This window comes from Protopterus annectens, chromosome 2.part0, assembly GCF_019279795.1.
Source record: "Protopterus annectens isolate FY-2018-M chromosome 2.part0, PAN1.0, whole genome shotgun sequence".
Classification (NCBI taxonomy): Eukaryota; Metazoa; Chordata; order Ceratodontiformes; family Protopteridae; genus Protopterus; species Protopterus annectens.
This window is the reverse complement of record NC_056728.1, coordinates 1,183,666,367-1,183,688,514: the sequence shown is the minus strand read 5'-3', so window position 1 is coordinate 1,183,688,514 and position 22,148 is coordinate 1,183,666,367.

The following is a 22,148-nucleotide window of genomic DNA, read 5'->3' as shown; positions in this document are numbered from 1 at the left end:
CAATATGACTGTACAAGGAAGTAGTCATCTAGCAGCTGTATGCACGTACCTGTGAAATATGACACTGTGTGTGCCCACATGTTGTGTGTCAACCTCTAGATTAATTGGTTATGGCCCATGCACACACACTGCCCTCCCCACAGCCCTACTATGACAAGCCTGCTGAGGTCATCCACTGTGAAATACACTTTTGGAAGACTTGTAGCCCAGTAATCTCTGTGGTACATCCTATAACTGTGCTGTAGTGTGGTAAACTAGTTAGGTAGGTGTTCCAATCCCAGACATAGCAACTGCGTGTGTGTGAGTGTGTGTCTGTCTGTCTGTGTAGAGTGCAATGTTTTTTAGGGTATTCACACTCCCTACAATTCAAATGATCTACTTTGGTAAGGCTGCTGATGTCATCCACCTAGAAATACATATCTGGGAAGATTGTAGCCCAGTAATCTCAGTAGTGCATCCCATAACTGCATACTGCTGTAATGTGATAAACTAGTTAGGTAGGAGTTCCAATCCCTGACATGGCAACTGTGTCTCTGTCTCTGTGCAGAGAGCAATGCTTTTTAGGGTAGTCACACTCCCTACAATTCAAATGCTCTACTTTGGTAAGGCTGCTGATGTCATCCACCTAGAAATACATCTTTGGGAAGGTTGTAGCCCAGTAATTCCAGTAGCATTTCCCATAACTGTGTACTGCTGTAGTGTGATAAAATAGGTAGGAGTTCTAATTCCAAACTTGGCAAGTGTGTGTGTGTGTCTGTTTGTCTGTGGAGAGAGCAATACATTTTAGGTAGTCACACTCCCTACAATTCAAATGCTCTACTTTGGTAAGGCTGCTGATGTCATCCACCTAGAAATACATCTCTGGGAAAATTGCAGTCTAGTAATCTCAGTAGCACATCCCATAACTGCATACAGCTGTAGTGTGATAAAATAGATAGGTAGGAGTTCTAATCCCAGATTTAGCAATTTTGTCTCTCTCTGTGTGTGTGTGTGTGTGTGTGTGTGTGTGTGTGTGTGTGTGTGTGTGTGTGTGTGTGTGTGTGTGTGTGTGTGTGTGTGTGTGTGTGTGTGTGAAGGGAAATGCATTTTAGGTTACTTACTCTAAGTACAATTCAAATGCCCTACTTTGGCAATCCTGCTGATGGCATTCATTGTGCAATATACCTTTGGGGAAGGGGCACTCCAACAATCCCTGTGGTTCATCCTATAACAGCATCATGCTGTAGTGTGATGTAAAACTCTGGTAGGGGTTCTATTCCCTTACATGGTTGATGTTTTGTGTGTGTTTCTATGTCTGTGTAGGGAGCAATGCATTTTAGGCTAGTCACACTCAGTGCAATTCAAATGCCCTGCTTTGGCAATCCTGCTGATATCATTCTTCAAGAAATAGACTATTGGGGAAGGGCACTCCAGCAATCCCCATGGTGCATCCTATAACAGCATCATGCTGTAGTGTGATATAGAACTCTGGTAGGGGTTCTAGTCCCACCCATGACAGTTGTGGACATTTTGTGTGTGTTTCTATGTCTGTGTAGGGAGCAATGCATTTTGGCTAGTCACACTCAGTACAATTCAAATACCCTACTTTGGCAATCCAGCTGATGTCATTCACTGTGAAATACACCTTTGGGGAAGGGGCATTCCAACAATCCCCGTAGTGCATCCTGGAACAGCATCATGCTGTAGTGTGATATAGACCTTTGGTAGGGGTTCTGTTCCCACACATGGCAGTTGTGGATGTTTTGTGTGCATTTCTATGTCTGTGTAGGGAGCAATGCATTTTAGGCTAGTCACACTCAGTACAATTCAAATGTACTACTTTGGCAATCCTGCTGATGTCATTCACAGTGAAATACACCTTTGGGGAAGTAGTATTCCACTAATCTCCATGGTGTGTCATATATGGCATAGTGCTGTAGTATAACATATTAGGTAGGTAGGAGTTCTAATCCTAGACATGGCAAGTGTGTGTGTCTGTGTTTGACATTTGTATCCTGTGTAGAGGTGGTTGTAAGTGTGCAACAAGTGGACTCAATGTGGAGCGGGTTTTGCAAACCTCTTATATGGTGGGGCCAAGTATATATCACAATGTCCACCATACAAGGATAACAGATGTGAAATAGCCAAAAGGCTGGGGTGCAATTCCATACCCCTAAATGTGACATCAATGCCAGCTGAACAACATTAGCAACCCTTGTATTACCCAGGAAACTCTCTCAACCCATGTCTCATACATGCACACATTTGCCTAAGCAACAGTTGCTAGGTTGGTAATACCCTGCATTTTGCCCACTGATAGTAACCATGGTGTGATTGCAGTGGGCTACAGAGAGCATGGCACCCTGTCCATCAGTTCAATAGGCATGTACATGCCGACAATGCACCTCCCCATGTTCCCCACTGGACAACTGTAACACCTGTGATTCCATCAAATGTGACCCATAAAGGACATACCATGCCTGAAGCACAAGCCCTATATGGACAGATGCCACTGACACCAGGGAATACTGGTATCATGCTATCAATGTTGGTGCAGGGTCAACCTGCTGTCCATTAACAGTTCCCGCCACATGAGGCCAGGACTGGCACATCTGATGATAACCCTATGTGCACACAACATGGGCCAGACATCCCAGGTACAGTTCCACATGTCACTGTACATGCATGCGGGAGGTGTGCACATCCCCGACACTGTCCATATCATGGACAAAGGAACACATACATGGCAAGGAATGCACAGCATTGGCCACAGGCAATAGTCACCCAGGTGACTGGATGGTGAATACAATACCCACCTGTGTGGGCAACTCAAGACACTAAACCCCTGAGCCATGTTGCAGACCATTGTCATGTGGTCTGATGCTAAGGTATAGCCATCACCTAGCCTTGTATACCTATCTGGCACCGTCGACCACAAGACACCCATGAAGCAGTGCACCCATGCATGTCAGTACTGGCACCCGTGTCTATGTGTGTGGTGCATGATGCATATGACCACATTCACAATCACTACAACCATAATTGGCATACTGAAGCATAGTGTCTGATGTCAGACACCTCCACATAAACTTTGCACATATAACCTCTGTATGACCCCTGTGGTGCATGTGATACCTGCACAGTACTGTGTTGTGGCAATCCCACTAGTGATGAGTTGTATTCTAGGCCATGCCAATCATGTCAATGTGTGTGTGTGTGTCCCTGTGAGAGTGTGGCTGTGTTAACATTGACATCTGTTCATGCAGAGGCATGTGTACTACACCTAACACATAGTACCATATTCCTGTTGCAGATGTCACTCATCATCACATATACATTCTGAGGGCACCCCACCATGTAACTTATGTTTTGCATCCATAAACTGCATGGACATGTGATAGCACTCCATAATTGTCAGGAGTTTCATACCCTGTACTGGTAGGTGTGTGACACAAACATGATTAAGTTTTATTTTCCCATCCCTCCCTAGCTTTTCTGTGCCTCTGTCTGCCTCTCTCACTGCCTCTATGGTGGATGTGGAGACTTACACCTGCATTGCTTAGGCAGCAGCATGTGTATTTTAAGTGATGCTCAGGATCAGCTGATGGCCTCTGCACGAATTGCAGCCCTACTCTAGCTGATTGCATGTGGAACAGCTGTGGTACCTTTCCCATAGCCAATTGCATGGAAACACACACCAATATCTAGGAACATTATGTTGATAGTGGGCCTTTCATTCACTGTGAGCAGGAACTTGATCTGTTTTTTGGCAAATAGCATATCAGATGGATTGGGGATTTACCTACATTGTGGAAACAAGCCAACACACAGGAGGGGGATGTGCCTGACATGACTACAGATTGTAAGTGCTGCTATACTGCATTTGGAGTAATGTTGGTTTAACAGGGTGTGTGTGGATATGACTGTCCTATATGTTTTCATACCTGCATGTCAGTGCTATGTTTGTGAGGGAACACCCATCTGTAGGGTCATCTGCAGACTGGCCAGTGTATGGTGCCTTTTGTTTCAGGTGTTACCCACAGAGCACATACCTTTGAACTGCAGAAGGTAGTGTAAGGATTGCAGTCTGTAGATGGTGACAGCCGTGAGAGTTACTGACTTCATATCCCTCATAGGACATATGTTGCAACAATCCCAGTTACAATAGTAAACGTATGAGGTTATCACAGTAACATGTCAATATTTGCCCTGTGTATGTGCCTCCAGCCACAACCTTGTCAACCTTTGCACATATGTCACGCAGTAAGGGGTGCATATGTGCTGTACACCATAATTAGTGACATCATATTTGATAACAAGCCAGTAAGATATCAGACTGCTACACATGTTATGTATAGTAAGGGTTATATTTGATGACATAACCTGGACATTCTGTAGTTGTGTGTACAGTACTGAGGTCTGTGTACTTATGATGATTTTTGGCAGTGTGTGTATTGTTAATATGTACCTTGGCCTGTGTACAGACTGTGGTAGATGTCATTGTTCTTGGTCCTGTTCTATCTGATGTTACATGCTGATCCACTGTATGTTACCCTATCGACTGACATGTTTGTAGGGCCATAAATACACATGTCCCATACCACAGACAGGCATTGGAGCACACAGTGTAGTGGCCCAGTTTATGTAGGGTTAGTGTGGGAGTGGCACATATGAGGATGGTGTTGAACAGATAGTCCATATACTGTAATAATAAGCTAGCATACCATATGTGGCTGTGGCTGTGTTCACATTGGTTGTGGTTATGCACTTTCACACAGGTGTATGTTACTCTGTGCTATGGCATGCCTGTAGAGCCTACTATATATGCAGGTACATGTGCATTCCCCTATAGGAAATGTAGGCCAGTGTTGAGCCGGTCTGCCTGTAGCCTGCACAGTGCTTTGTTACATGCCTAGCAGCTTAGTGTACTTACCCAGTGAGATGTAATGTCCAGATACTTGCCAGATGTACTGCTGCTGGGCCACCATAACAGTCATGTATGTCAGACAGAGTGGTGGGATGCTGTACAGATGTATGTCAACATTCAATATCTAGTGGGTAGTATGTGACCATGGCACCTCTGTACCAGCGGTTATTAAGTGGCAGGACAGGCAGGGATGTGTGAATGCATAACCTATGGGGGCACATGTATACCAGTAGTTACGTGTTATACCCATCTACATGGCTTTTAACATCCACATTGTCAGGACTGGTCCACGTGTCTTGCACTAAGGGGTTATGTGTATACATCTGGACTGTCCAGAGTGTGTCAAACTGTCCACATATATTGGCCATTATCCCTGCTGTAGTCCACAGGAGCATTATGTGCTAGAAGTGGTACTGTACTATGATGTCCTTTGGATGTCTGTCAGTAGCCAATGACGCACATGTTAAAAGCAGATGTGACCTCCCACACACAACATATCTATGAAGACACTCCGTATTACAGTAGCAATAGTCTACATACATACCTGCTATACATACCTGACATCCCCTTGCACTACAAAGTTGGGACTATAGGGTATGAGGTAGGGCTACACTCCATGTTCAGGACATATGGTGAGGATATATGTACATATAATTATCCAGATATCTATATAGGCATACACATATCAATATACATAGATGGATATGTATATGTACATAGCTATACAAATAAACACCTAGATATATACATATATAGAGCAATATATGTCTACGCATATACAGATAGAGATACATATGCACATATACATATGGATATCTATATATATATATATATATAGAGAGAGAGAGAGAGAGAGAGACAGTAGTAGGCATATCAAAATAGATATGTATGCACATATAGTTATTAATATCTACACATATACCAACATAACTAGGTATATCTGTACACATAGGATGTACATACATATATAGCTATATATACATATATCCATATATACATATATGTATATGGGAATGCTATAGCATCCTGAAAATCCAAAGTCCTGAAGACCATCAGGGGTGAGCTGCCTTAAGGTATTCAGATGTACATTACTATACAATCCACCTTGGTTAAATGCAGGCCTACTGCCATCTGCCATACAGACTGTTCTGTTTGTCAGTGTGCTTGTGATGGTGTCAGTTGTGCCTTGTTATGTCACAGTTACATCCCATTGTGTCAGCTGAGGTCTTTACCCCCTAGGGATTGTCTACAGAGTGTAGATAGAGGCTGCTGAACTATACATCTGCATTAGTTACAGTTGATTGTTTGGTATCCTGTGGCCCAGTCTGTCTTTACTATTGTATTACTTGATGGCCTTGGCCTGGACAGCAACATTTGTTAACTTTTCCAGACTACTATATTAGTATAACTGTTTAAAAGTTGTATTACTCAGTTTATATGAATATCAGTGTCTAAACAGCTATACAACATGGCATATACAACTTTAATAGTACACAAATAAAGCTTTCCCATTTATGCAATCTTGTGGTGGTGTTATATCCTTTGATTTCTCTTTGGGTATATGTTGCAGGCAATGATTGTCATTTGCATGGGTGGCTCATACAGTCTCCAGTTGATCAGGTGGTAACTGTAGGAATAGTGGCTGTTCCAGATTGTGAGCACCTACTACATATGTATCTTACTACAAATATCTATCTATATATGTATATGTATATATATATATATATATATATATATATATATATATATATATATATATATATATATACATATATATGTATGTATGTATATCTGTATCTACATATATGTGTATGTGTATATGTATCCTAGGGATGGTCATGCTGTGTCAGGTCCTTGGTAGTGTATTGCAGGGCAGACATGTTTGGCTGGATGGGCTATACCTATTCGTACAAGACTTATATTGTTTGGGGCCTCTTAACCTCATTAACAGTGCATGTGGACGTAAATGTTTTTGTTATTTTCCCATTGTTATCTATAGATGTATGTTCGTATATACCTGTACAGATATATATATCTGCTTACATAAATATAACTGTGTCGGTTTATACTTACATATATAAATATATATATATATATATATATATATATATATATATATATATATATATATATATATATATATATATATATTTCTATATATTTATATCTATATCTACATATATATGATATGATTTATCTATTTAGATATTAATATATATATATATATATATATATATATATATATATAAAATGAATTTGAAAACAGCAGCTCTCCACAAAACACCAATAAACCAAGAAGGAGTGCAGTCACACGAAGTAAGATCTCCAAAAGTTGAAATATACGTTTAATATATCCAAACACGCACAAAACACTTCCACATTAACGCTCTTCACTAAAATAGCGTTTTCGTCAAAGTGCGTTCAAATTTAATTGAAGCTTTTTTATTGGATTATTAGTTTTAATAGAGGTATATAAATATGTGCATTTAATTAGTATTAGAATCTGATGAAGTCCAGTGAGGAGACGAAAACGCTATTTTAGTGAAGAGCGTTAATGTGGAAGTGTTTTGTGCATGTTTGGATATATTAAATGTATATTTCAACTTTTGGAGATCTTACTTCGTGTGACTGCACTCCTTCTTGGTTTATATATATATATATATATATATATATATATGGGTCTACTTCTAATGCCCGAACTGCCGATTCACCGACAGGGAAATGACCGACGCCAGAAACCCGACAACACACAAACCCGACAACGCGAAACACCGAACACCATAACACCGACACACTACACGTCAACAACACAGTACACTACAACACATATCCACTAGCCCTAACCCAAACCCTAACCCTAAGGTCCGACACTACGCACACTCCTACCTGCACCCTAACCCTAACTCACTTACACACCCCAAACCCCAAGCTCCGACACTGCACACACTCCCTACCTGCACCCTAACCCTAACTCACTTACACACCCCAAACCCCAAGCTCCGACACTACCGCACACTCCCTACCTGCACCCTAACCCTAACTCACTTACACACCCCAAACCCCAAGCTCCGACACTACACACTCCCTACCTGCACCCTAACCCTAACTCACTTACACACCCCAAACCCCAAGCTCCGACACTACCGCACACTCACCTATCACACACCCTAACCCTACATCCCTGAGTATTCAACACTTACCTGTCCGCTCCCTACTCCTACATCCCTCACTATCGCATACTTACCAGGTCGCGCTTACACATTCCCCTTGTCGGTCTTCCGTCTGTCGGGATCCGAGCGTGTCGGTCAACTGCGTTGTCGGGTTTCTGGCGTCGGTCATTTCCCTGTCGGTGAATCGGCAGTTCGGGCATTAGAAGTAGACCCATATATATATATATATATATATATATATATATATAGATATATAGATATATATATACACACACACACACACACACACACACATATATCTACATGTTGAAATACATTCCCTGTACTGTTGAATGATTGGGCTGGATGATATGTTTGTAAAAACATTAGGGTTATGTATATCTGAAATGGCTTAGTGGCAAATCACTTTGTTTATGGTGTGTAGGGTCATGGGTTCGAGCCTTGCAAAGAATGTTTATTTTGTTGCTGGGCAGAACAAGGGCCGTTGGGATACAGTGTGATTAAGGCACTTTTGAGCAGTTGTAAGCGTGTTTGCGCTGGTTTGCGCTGAGGTAAGCACTACTAATTTCCGATTACAGATTCTTATACTCAGTTAGCTTCTAAATTGCTTAACCAGTTTAGGCATTGCTTACCCCCACGCAAACAGGCTGAAACCTGCTTACTACTGCTTAAAAGTGTTTATTCCCGCTTACCCCTGCTCTAATTTCTTTAAAAGAAAAGAAAAAAGGGTTGATAGGAAAGTGGTGATAAAGGGGCCGAAAAAGGGTAAGACCATAGGGAAATAGCTAGGGATGTGCAGGAAGGGTCTGGGGAAGGCCCATAGCTGCCCAGTTCTATTACAGCAACTGCTGTGTATATACACTGAATTTGGAGGTAGATTTGGACACTCAAACCCCTGAGAGAAGGGTCAGGACAACAATAATAAGTTGTGATGCCAATTAGACCAGATTACATGTGTCCAGTGGACACATGTATGAACTGGACAGCTATGTATGGGGCGAGAATTGTTTTGGGGAACAGATTGCCCTTTTTTCAGGTGAGAGTGGGATGTTGGGGTAGGGTAGTAGGTATATTTGTGGAGGTAGGTTGGGTAGGTTAACAGTTAAGACAAACAAGATGCATACAGGGGTGGTATATGACACATATGGGTGGGGTAAAGACCTAGTTGGGAAGAGGTGTTGGGAAGTTGGAAGCCCATGATCCCCCTAGTGAAAACAGTGGAACTGAAGTCCCCACCCATGTGCAGTCACCACTGCACCTTCATAGCCCTGATTGTGGCTGTGTTGGGGGCTGAATCACAGAGCCAGACTGATGCTATAGTTGTGACACAAGGCCCTCGAGCTGGCATAGAAGATCACCAAGCTGCTAGTTGAGCTCTCTATGCACAATGACCCCTGTCCTGGTGATGGGTGAGAGATAACTGTCCGCACCCACTCCCATGGGTGGTGAGCCCCATCCACTGAGGCAGTTCCAGCCAAAGGTGGTGCAGGACCAATGGACAGGGAAGTCCCAGGTTAGGCTCCAGACATGTTGGTGTCCCGTGCCATGACCAGCTGAGGTGGGACAGGTAGGTCCGCTGGGACCAGCCTTCCCAAATGTGCTATATTGTTTAGATTTCATCATCATATGTGGGTTAGTAATAGTCAACACATTCCAGGGTTAGGTATAACAGCATGTATAGATATTCCCATTAACCCAGACACCAGATACAGAGCAGTTGCATAGCAAACAGAACACATACATATGGGACCATAGTGATAATAAGACCAGCATGAAGTACATTGATGGCACCATGCCACCAATGTTGGAATATTTCATTATAGCACATGCAAGGGAGAAATTAATATATTTATCAAACAATTGGACATTATCAGAACATAAGTGCCATTACATACCAGTTGGGGTGGGTATGTTGATTATTGTTGGAGATATGGTGGGAGGGAGAGAAATATGTCAATTCACAACTATTATATTCCTGTAGTAAATATTACTCTCCTAGTCAGTGCTGTTATCTGTACCTTGCAAGTCTTACTACACCACCCTATAGCCTTAGTTTGGACAGTGATATGGCTTTCGCCATTGCTGTACATGAACTGGTTTTACTTACAGTAAACACCTCTTACCTGGTATACCTATGGAGGAAATGTTTGTTAACACTAACTGTTTCTACACATACTCCCAGATTTTGGGTTGATGTTGTGCACATAGCTATCCAATCCTTTCTGCACAGACTCAGGCTATATGATGACCACATGCAAATGTGCTGGAACATATCTAGAATATTGCCCTCTTCAACCTTTAGTGACTTGACACACACATATACATTCTTTCCTACACAGTTATATTATGTAGCACAGTGTGGGTGACAGTGATCAGTGATATGTTATTATTCAGAGAAACTGCAACACTAACAATTCCCTACAATACCAGAGTGAACAGTACCAATACAGGTTGTTATGGTCTTTATTTCTCAGCACAGTGTTTGTATCCGACATACCTGTGGGAGCAATGTTTGTTAGCACTACCTGACTGTTGCCACACAAGCTTCCAGATTACACATTAGTATTATGCACATACATCTCACTCTGTTACTGTACACACTCTGGTCACTGCTTGACAACATGGGGGTGTAGATAGGACATACTTGGCTTATTACCCTCCTAACAGTTATGGGGGTTGCTACAGTGACAGGTTTGTTCTCATAGATGTTTGACAATCAGTTGTATTCCCTGTTTGCTGGCTAAACATCTGGGATCATCCCACAGACTTACCAGGGTGACAGGCAGCAAATATGGGCCCATATACTGGACATTCTGGCCTCATCTGTACAGTTGTGGGGTAAGATTCTGTATGCAGCTTACTTCCATTCCCAAGATTCAGACCATGGCTGTGTCTGCTACAACTTAAACACACTGTCCATCACAGTTGTGTCTGCTATATAGATACTGCTGTATATCTTCTATCTGCTTTCTGTCTAATTAATCCCCTGTGCTTTTGCATTCTGACCTTGTATTACAACACTCTTATACAGATTTCCTAGACAGTTATATATTGTAGGACAGTGTGGATGACAGTAATGTGTAATACCTCATTATTCAGAGCAACTGCATCAGTTGCACTGCCATACAATACCATTGTAAACAGTGCCAGTACTGGGTATCATTCTTGTATTTCTGAGCACAGTGTTGGTGTCTGTCAGACCTGTGGGAGAAATGTTTATTAGCACTACCTGAATGTCCCCACACACAGTACCAGATTCCAGATTACTATTATGCACATACATCTGCACTCTGTTACTGTACACACGCTGACCACATCTTGACAAGTTGGGGTTTAGATGGGACATACATGACTTCTTAGTCTCATAAGGTATTAGGGATTTGCTAGTGTGCCAGCTTTGTTCTCATAGATGTGTGTCAATCAGTTGTATTTCCTGTTTGCTGCCTATATGTCTGGGATCATCCCACTGATTCCCCAGAGGGACAGATTGATAGGCAACAGATATGGGCCACTTTACTGGACATTCCAGACATATCTGTACAGTTGTGGGGTATGATTCTGTATGCAGAGTACTACCACTGGCAGAATTCGAACCATGGCTTTGTGGGCTAAAAAACAACAGTTTACATCTCAGTTGCATGTGCTATTCGGGTTTTGTTGGCTGCATTTTCCATGTTTACTGTCTATGTGTCTCTCAGTTGTACTAAATGGCCTCTGGGGATTACACCTGTCATATACAGGCATTCCTACACATTCAATTTATGGGGCAGGGTGTGGGTAACAGTGCTTAATATAACAGTACTATAACATGATTGCAAATCTACATTACCATATGATACCAGAGTATACAAATGCAGTCCAGCAGTTAAACCTTTATTGTCAGGGTATTACACTTTTATTGACATACAAATGATATGAGACTCTTCCTGCCATGTTCTCTAATGTATGCAGTACATGCCTTGAACAATACAGGTTTTATACAGGCAATTAATTTACTACTACTTTTAGTTCTATTTCCTATGCCATTAAATGAGTGAGTATTACTGACCTGCCTCATGTCGCAACTTTGCCAGGTGACTGACGTGGGCTTCCAGGTTTGTGGCCTGCTCCATTGCAGCTGTGGGGGACACATGAGGAATATTTAGCCATACCTATCCATGATATACCTGAGCTGGCAATTATTACACACATAGTGGGGTGATGCTTACACACAACTGGAACATCCCCTGCTGCCCTAGCCTCTTGGATCCACTCCTCCAAGAAGTCACTCTTATGCCGCTTCAGGTTGGCATAGTGATGTCTGACCTGCTCACCAGTTCAGGGAGTGCCAGTGGCACTGGTGATGTCACGGGCAAGACAGTTCCAGGCCTCCACCTTATATTGGGAGCCCTGGCACTGGCCCTGCAGCAGTCTCTGATCATGGTCTTTGACAAGGAGTCATGCCATGACTTTGGACTCCTGGATGCACCAGTGCTGCACCCAAAAGCACACACTTTCTCCCCTTACTCCCATTGTGCCTGCATGGGGAACTACAACCAGTTATGGGATGTATTCCTGCCTCTTGGGTTTCCCACACTTTTCTGTGATTGGCCGGTTTTGAAAAGGCTAGGCTTTGGGCAAACCTGCTTACCTAGGGTTGGCATTGTTTAAAGGGGTATAGCACTGGGCACATTGAGTTAGCTGGCCTACACATTGCTTACACCTCCTAAGATGGCCTGTGAAATGCTTAGCATTGCTTGCAATAGACTTTGCATTATAATTCCTTTTTGGCATTGAGATATTATTCATTGCACCTTATATATATATGCCTGGTATCCATGATACATGTGTATGTACACTGTATGGGGTCCTTGTGTTTTATTGGGGACTTCAACACTCTATTACAATTACACCTGACGTCTGGCCTTACTGCTGTACTCCAGTTCACGTATTTATGTTATGTAGATGGTTAAGGCACATATGTCTGTATACTGATTCCTTTCACAGGTTCAGTTTGGTTTTACTATGGTGAAGACTTGTTTGCTGTTACCTCATTTTTCTGTACTTCTGTGTTGGCTTGGTGGTTAATTGCTGTGACTATGGTGTATAGGGTCCTGGGTTTGAGAGCTGCATGGCTGTTTATTTTGTTACTGGGAAGAACAAGGGCTGTTGGATACAGAGTGATTAAGGTACTTCTGAGCATTTGTAAGTGGGTTTGCAAGGGTTTTTGTGAGGGTAAGCACTACTAACCTCCAGTTACATATGCTTACAGAGAGTTAGCTTGAAAATTGCTTAACCTGTGTGTGCATTGCTTACCCCTGCACAAACAGGGTTAAACTCACTTACTACTGCTTAAATATGCTTATTACTGCTTATTGGTACTTAAACTTGCTTACTAGTGATTTATTCATTATGACACTGACACCTCATATGTGCATTTAATGCAGTACTCCAGTTCATAAATATATGTTATTTAGTGGGTTATGCAACATAAATATTAGTCATAAAATGCTTTGCCATGGAAAATGCTGCAGTGGGACTCAAACCAGGAATGCCTGCTTGTAATGTGAATGCTCTGCCCACTACACTATTGCTATGGTGCTTCATTTGCATATATCTTCCTTGTTATCCTCTTCAGCCATTTAAGCTGCATTAACTGTAGGTAGGCAATGGGCACACCCTTGCACCTATGGTTAGCTTTAATCGGATTTTAAAATAAAAAAAATAAGGGGTTTGTTCATTTTATTGGTGATTACTTGCTGTTGTACATGAGGGGGAATGCTGATGGGGATATGCGGACAGCTCTGAGTGGTCTTGCTCATTTCTTACCTCTTTCTGCTGTTCTTCATTGTAGGGGCATGTATATTCTGAGATCTCTGCTCTCAGACATGCCCCCTGTACTCTTACAAGCTCCGTGTAAGATTGGGAGCTCAGGCAGCACACCTCATTACTATGCATGGCTCGCTGCCGTCCTGATCTTAAACAGCGCATCCATGCAGGACTAAGCTAGTCCTGCATGGAGGAATAGTACATCTGGAGGCTTGTGTAGTATGTCTAAGGCTTCTTTGGGTAATAGCTTATAAAGTTCAGATAGAATCCATTTATTACCTGGTAATTTAATAGGTTTCAGTATAGAAATTTGAGTTTGAAGTTCAGACATAGAGATCAGTTTGTCAGTTAATTTAATTTGGTCATCAGACAGTTTAGTTTTTATATTTTTTGATTTTTAATTATTTCTCCTAGATCTCCTGGATCTATTAATATATTATTGTGATTCATTTTATTATAATAATATTTCAGTTCCCTTAGAATATCTTCTATATCTGTTATTTTTCTTTTCCTCTTATGTCAGTAGACTTCTTTTACGTGTTTGGACTTATTGGGTAATTTTGTTTTTGTGCCAAAATTATGCATAGAGTTTGGGTTAATAGAGAAGTTAATCATCTTAAACTTCTCAAGGTTGATTTTAGTTTTATGGTTTAAGATTTCCAAGTATTTGTTGTTTAGTTTATTAATCTCTTCTGCATTTTTATTTTTATTTGTCTGATTTTCCAATTTGAACTTATCAAGTTTTTTCTTATATTTCATGCAATTCTTTGCCCCATTTTTTTTTATTTAACAACCAATTAGAGACTCCACCAAAAAGATATGCTTTTAGTGCATCCATTAAATGAATGCCTGAAGTATATTCTCTATTGTTAATTTCTATAAAGAAAAGGATTTCTTTAATCTTTAAATTCTTTTAAACACATTTTATATGCTGATAATCTTCTCATTTTAACATCATTATTATTATTAGATTTCAAAAATAGCTCAAAGGTAATTGCACTGTGATCTGAAAGTAGAGATGTTACTGTTTTGACTTTGTCTAATGTATCAGTCAGGTCATTAGAGATATAAACTCTGTCATTTATGGACTGTGTTCTGTGTCTATGGGAATAATGGGTAAAAAATAATGAATTTGGTTCTGAAAAGTCATTTATGTTCTAAGATGAAACAATTCAGTAAATTTTAACAATGTCTTTGCAGATGCCTGCATTCGCCTGTTAACTTTAGTGTTAGTATCACTTGGTGACAAAATACAATTAACGTCTCCTGCTAGAACGATATTGTCTTTTGAGTTTTGAATTACTTGTTGTAGATGTTGGTCAGCTATTTTAATTCATATTCCAGGAATCCAATACAAGTTAATAAGAGTTAATATCCTCTTATTATACTTTATAGTTACAGTACAAAGCACACCTTTATCATATTGATATGTTTCTGTAACCATAGGCATAAGCAGTGAATTTCTCCATAATATAGTAACCCCCTTTTTTGATTATATTATGAATTGAATAATATAGTGTAGTTTTTAGTACTTAGCCTGTCTATGACTTCTGTTAATGTGTGTTTCCCGAAAAAAATAACTTGAGAATTAAACAACTTCAATATCAGTTTAAGCTAACCCTCTTACATCCGTTAAACCCATTTTCTGAGCAGAAGTAAAAAATGATCAGATTATTACACACACCCAAAGTAAAATCAGATGTATGTTGACCAATAAGGTTAAAAATGTAATGAGCAAATACTGACACATCTTACAAGATGTCCCAGAGTCGAGTTTATATAATGCAGATAAACCAAATTTTGGATATAAAAAAATCAAAACCTGAAACATATTTTAATGTTATAAGGAGCAGACATGAATAAATGGAGGTACAAACATAAACAAAAAGGGCACATCCAAATTTGCTAGGTATACATACTGTTGTTTTATATGTGAGGATAATGTATTTATTCCTCCTATTATAGGTAAACAATATCAGTTAACAGCATATGGCAATTGTGAAACAGGGAATTTGGTGTATATAGATAGATGTAATTTATGTCAAGCATATTATGTGGAGAAAACAAATTAGAAGTTCAAAGACTGTATCGGTAACCATCTATCTTAAATTAAAAGAGAAGTACTGCTTAATGCTTTATATGTTGTCGCCTCACAGTAAGATGTTGCCCTGTTTGATTCTCAGCTACAGCATCTTCTGTGTGGAGACATGCGTGAATGGGCGTACCTTTGTTGAACATTGTGCATCAGGGCTGGCAAATCAGCACGTAAAAATCTACTGCCAATCATTAGCAGACCGGAGTTCCACTGTGGCGAACCCTAACCGGGAAAACTACTATCACGAACCACAAACTGATGAGAAGATATATCCAGAAGCACAAAAGCAATCAAGTGGACAACCAAGGTGAATAACAAAATATTTAATGGTATTTAATGGTAAGCGCTTTCGGCTGCGACTCCAGCCTTCATCAGACAAACAAAAACTCAAGCTAAAATCTTTATATACCATATGCATAATGACCAATTACCCAATATGCTTCATTCAATTGATACTAATTAAAAACATGATTAAATACATATTTAAATACGCTGAACCTTCCATTGAACAACTATAAAAATAAACTAGCAATGCAAAATGTGTATACATAAAACATAACATACAAAATTGCACATAATCCAAATGCATATACAGAAATATATGAATATAAAAGTATGTATATATAAATAAATACTTAGATTGGTAACCAAATATGCTTAAAAATAACTATCATCTATTAAAAGCCTTAAGCTTTAAAATACTAGTAATAGAAATAGAATCATTGAGACCTGGAAATTCTGTGGCATTTAAATACACCTGCCACCAATATTCTTTAGATTTTAATATAATTTTCCAGGGCCCTTTTCTAGGAGATGGGGTAACTTGTTCCAAAACTGTAAAATGAAAATTATGTGTAGGATTTTGTGCTAGATGCCTATACAAGGCATTATTATGTGAATGCCTATTAATATCATAAACATGATCGTAAATATGCTGTCTTAATTTTCGTTCAGTTTTACCTATGTAATAAGTTGAACATTGCAAACATAATGCAGCATAGACCACCCCAAAAGTATTACAATTATATTTTCCTTTTAATTTTATCTGGGTGTCATTAATAAATACTTGTTCAGCTTCCAAGATGTAAGAACATTAATTGCACATATTACATTTTCTCATTAAGCCCTTATTGGTACACACTGTATTGGAACAAGTATTACACCAGTCCTTTAAATTTATATCTCTTTTATAAATGATAGAAGGTTGTGTGCCTAAAAGGCTAACCAACTGCATGTCTCCCTTAATGAAAATCCAATTTTTATTCACCAAATTTAAGATAGAACTGAACAAAAATTAAAACAGTGTATTTACGAGCATGTTTATGATATTAATAGGCATTCACATAATAATGCCTTGTATAAGCATCTAGCACAAAATCCTACACATAATTTTCATTTTACAGCATTGGAACAAGTTACCCCATCTCCTAGAAAAGGGCCCAGGAAAATTATATTAGAATCTAAAGAATATTGGTGGCAGGTGTATTTAAATGCAACACAATTTCCAGGTCTCAATGATTCTATTTCTATTACTAGTATTTTAAAGCTTAAGGCTTTTAATAGATGATAGTTAATTTTTAAGCATATTTGGTTACCAATCTAAGTATTTATTTATATATACATACTTTTATATTCATATATTTCTGTATATGCATTTGGATTATGTGCAATTTTGTATTTTATGTTTTATGTATACATATTTTGCATTGCTAGTTTATTTTTATAGTTGTTCAATGGAAGGTTCAGCATATTTAAATATGTATTTAATCATGTTTTTAATTAGTATCAATTGAATGTAGCATATTGGGTAATTGGTCATTATGCATATGGCATATAAAGATTTTAGCTTGAGTTTTTGTTTGTCTGATGAAGGCTGGAGTCGCAGCCGAAAGCGCTTACCATTAAATATCCTGTTATTCACCTTGGTTGTCTGCTTGATTGCTTTTGTACTTCTGGTTATATCCTAACCGGGAAAAGCCGAAAGACACAACAACAACAACATAAACACAAAAAGGTGCTAGTCATAATTTTAAGTTTTCTATATAAAAGAGTTTAAATGAGACAATAAATGGCAGGAATATAAAAGAATGTACACAGATAGAAGAGTTCTCTGGGATATTACACCTAGGAGCACATATAGCACCAGGTCTGAATGAAAATGTTTTGGCAAAAGCAATGCTGAGAGAGTTTCAGAAAATGGTTTGATTAATAATGCAGATCATGGGATTGTGATATCATATAAATGAGCATGTGTTGTTCCATTTATACATTATGCCTAAAGAAGCCTTGCAGGGTGAAAGTTTTTAACTAGCATTGTTTTAAAGTGTAGTTTTAAAGGAGTTAATAAACATTTTGCAGTGAGCTGTTCATGGTTCCAGTGACTCTTGTTGTTCTACTATTGTAATTTGAGAATCTGCAAGTTGAGATTCCACAACATTGTAAACTGTTTTCGAAGTATCTCCATTTTATCTATTATCTAACAATACAAAAATGAAGCATAGCTTTCAAATGCTTTCTCTAAAATTGGCAACAGAGGAAAAAATGATTGTGAATAAAGTCTCAACGTGAAGGAAAATTTTAAAATATTAACAGTATTCACTATCAAATTTGATAGAATTAAAAGGTTTGTGTGGATATGCATTTTCAGATGAAGAAGGAATCTGTAACTGTAAATCTTAAAATTATGTGATGACTTTAATCCTAACTATCTTGCCACAATATCAGAAGAAAATTTTAGAGGCAAAATCAGGGAAATCCATGATAATAAGGAAAATGTAAGAGGTATGTTGTGGACTAGGCCTACAAAATAGTATCAAGCTGAATTCATTATGTGCTATATTTAGGACAAGATCTCTACAGAGCACCAAATTTCAGATATTGCAGAATACATATGATCAGGTGTTTGTTAGAATGAATACATTTTGGTAGTCATAGAAATGAAGGCAATAGACGTGCAAGTGAGATATCTGCAGAAGACATGGTTCTGATAATACATGTACCAGACATGATGTCCTTTACAGTAATCTAAATAACATATTTCTGTAAAATGTTGCAGTAATATTTTTTTTTTAGATGTTGGCAAAATATGTATCCAGTAATAGGAGCAATTTGATGGGTGCACCAGGGCTTGCAGATAGGCAGCCTGTTAACATTTGTCTTAGGTATGCTAAATGGCATTGTCTTCTTTAGGGAGGTATGTCTGCTAGGAAATGTTTCCCTATGTATTTCTGAAATGAGGACTGTATGTAGGAATTCATTCCCTCCAAATATATTATGATTGGATTATGATATGTGGTGGTTCTTGGTCCTAATATCTCATGAATATATACCCTGTAATAAAATCTAGAAAAGTAGATGTGTCATGAAATAAGACATTTTGAGTGGACACAAAAATCTCCAAATCATGAGGATGGTGTACACATATACCCCAAAAGAAAAAAAAAATGAATTGAAATGATGCATTCTGATCAATGAGATTTAGTTCAAGAAAGTGTTTCTTTATCAGACATGTTACATTAATTACTCACATGAGTGGCTCTTCTGTGACTATCTTACCCTTAAAAATAGACTAGAGAATTTTCTGGACAATTTCATTGATTTTACTGGAGGTTGAAGCACTTTGAGGAGGCAAATAATTAAATTATACTGGGCTCTGGGCACATAGACACCTAAGAAAGTATGGGTTTTCTGATACCCTGTTTTGTATTTTATAGTCTTTTCCAAATAATTGCCCTGCACTTTCACAGACAGTCTATTTATTGTCCCTAAATAATCCATATTTTGTATATAACTCTGATATCTGACTGTGATAAAAATGGCATAAATAGTGGTAAGAGCAATGTATTTCAACTTATTGCTCAAAGATACATAGCCAATCATGAAATTAGAAATTTTAAGCGAACACAAAAATCTCCATATCCCTAGGATAGTCTATGGGTGTTCCTCCTCAGAAATAATGAAATCAATCTTAATGATCTTTAATCAGTAATAATTTAACTGCCCTTTTCTTTCGCTCATAGCATTCTGTGCTGCAAAGGTATCTGAGTTCTATCTATTCCTCAGATGCTTCAAAACACAGCAAGCTGTATTCAAAAATAAATGTACAGAGGAAATTGATTTAAAGAAGTAAATAAGAAAGGAAAGGAAAGATCCTGTCCTACTTGTACAGAAGTATGTCAAACAATTTTTATGCTCTGTGTGGTACCACCAACTTCTTGCTGAACAGTGGTCCACCCCTTCTCTGGTGGTAAGCATACCTCTCAACCTCTTAACTTAATAAATCTGGACAAAGCCAAAAATAATGAGGGGGCAATGGCCCAAAATCAGGAACAGATTTTAAATATTAATCTTACAAACTTAGAATGTTGCTAGAATAATTTGTATTACATTTATTTTTTGAAGGATATAATGTCTGAAACTCAAATGTCTGTCACTGTTTTAACTTCAACTCTCTATATCTTGTCAGAAAACCACAAATTTTATGAGGAACAGACCAAAAATATAAGTCCAAAATCTGGACAGTTTAAATGTATGCTCGTTAGGCTGTGTAGTAATAAGTACTGCTTTTATGAGAGATGTAACAGCATACATTGTACTTTATAGGAACAGTGAAGTAACAGAGTACTTTTATATAGCTCTGGTGAACAGCATTTATTCTTGTAGTACTTTCCTGACAGGAACTGTAACATTTTCCATTGCTTCTTATAAGACATTGCAGATGTGTGCAGAATTGTGTTTTTCTGTCTTAACAAATGCTCTTCAAAACTGCTCCAGCTGTGCTATTTCATCTGGAGCTATGACATGAGAGTGCCATAAATTTTGAAGATTAAACACAGCTGGAAAAAATAAAGCTTCCTACTGTGCAAATGGATCCACTATGCTTCAAAAAGTGCACATGAATCAAAGGCTTATCTCAAATAAATTTATAACTAGATGACATTTGTACATTTGTTTTTTTTTTCTAGGGGAATGAGCCTCCTGATGTTATATATTGAATTTTAACCCCACATGCATCCTTACTTATATATAACTACTCTGAGGTAACACCAGATAGGGAAAAGAGAGGTAAAAACATCTTTTCATCCCCTAGTCCCAATAGTTAATACAGCTATTTATTCGGGGGGGGGGGTTACCTTAGAAAAAAACTCCACAATCCATAGGTGTGGGAGATGCAATGAATTTTCTACTAGGACCCAAAAATCAGTTAAAAATAACAGCACAAGAATGAGACTTAAAGGAGATAATTTCAGGGATGGAGATGGGAGATTTAAGGAGCCAAGAAACAGTGACTATAACAATTCTAAAAGACAAATCAACCACCATCAAAATAGAGAGTAATGATACCACAAGAAAATGGTGAATCTGAGGGGAAATGTGCACAAACTGAAAAATCAAGTGTACAAGAGAATGTGAAAAAGAAAGGACATCAGGATTTCAGCAATAATATAGTAAAAAAAAGGACAGAGCTTGGAAATATCATGTAAAGAGGAGCAGGGAGCTAAGAAAAAAAGAGTGATATGTGGTAAGTGGAAAGGTCACCAAAAGTAGAAGAAAAAATGCAGCAGAAGGACTAACCAGGGATACAGAAAAGAGCATACGGACATCACAATTGATTCAGAAACATTTCCAGAAAATTCCAGTTGGGTTACCAGAAAGACTTGGTCAGAAATTGTCTCTGATTCTTCTGACACTGCTGATGAGCATGGCTGGACTTTTTTGGGCTTGGACAGCTTGCGTTGAAGTATAAATGCAAGATAAAGCAGTTGCATTCTCATGGAACAATTTTCTAATGACTGCTGCCTATGCATTCCAGAAATTTGTACAAACATCTCATTTACTATGGATTGACTATAATTTGCTAAAAATATTGTTGTTATTTTCTGTCACTTGAATGAATGGAAAATAGGGACTTGCATTACATTGTTCCCAGGGAACTAGTTCTTTGCATTTTTAAAGTAAATGAAGACACACATCAGCATGCCCAAAAAGACTTTGTATGGGATTGAATTGGACCACATGGGGTCTACATATGTGGCAGTTAAGTATTTTATGTATGTTAACCAAGTGTGGATGCAGCGTTTTGTTTCTCAGATAAAGAGTATCTTCACAGTGTATGATATCTTTTGCTGCAGCTGTTAGTTTAAAATGCCATTTTAAACTTAAACATGCA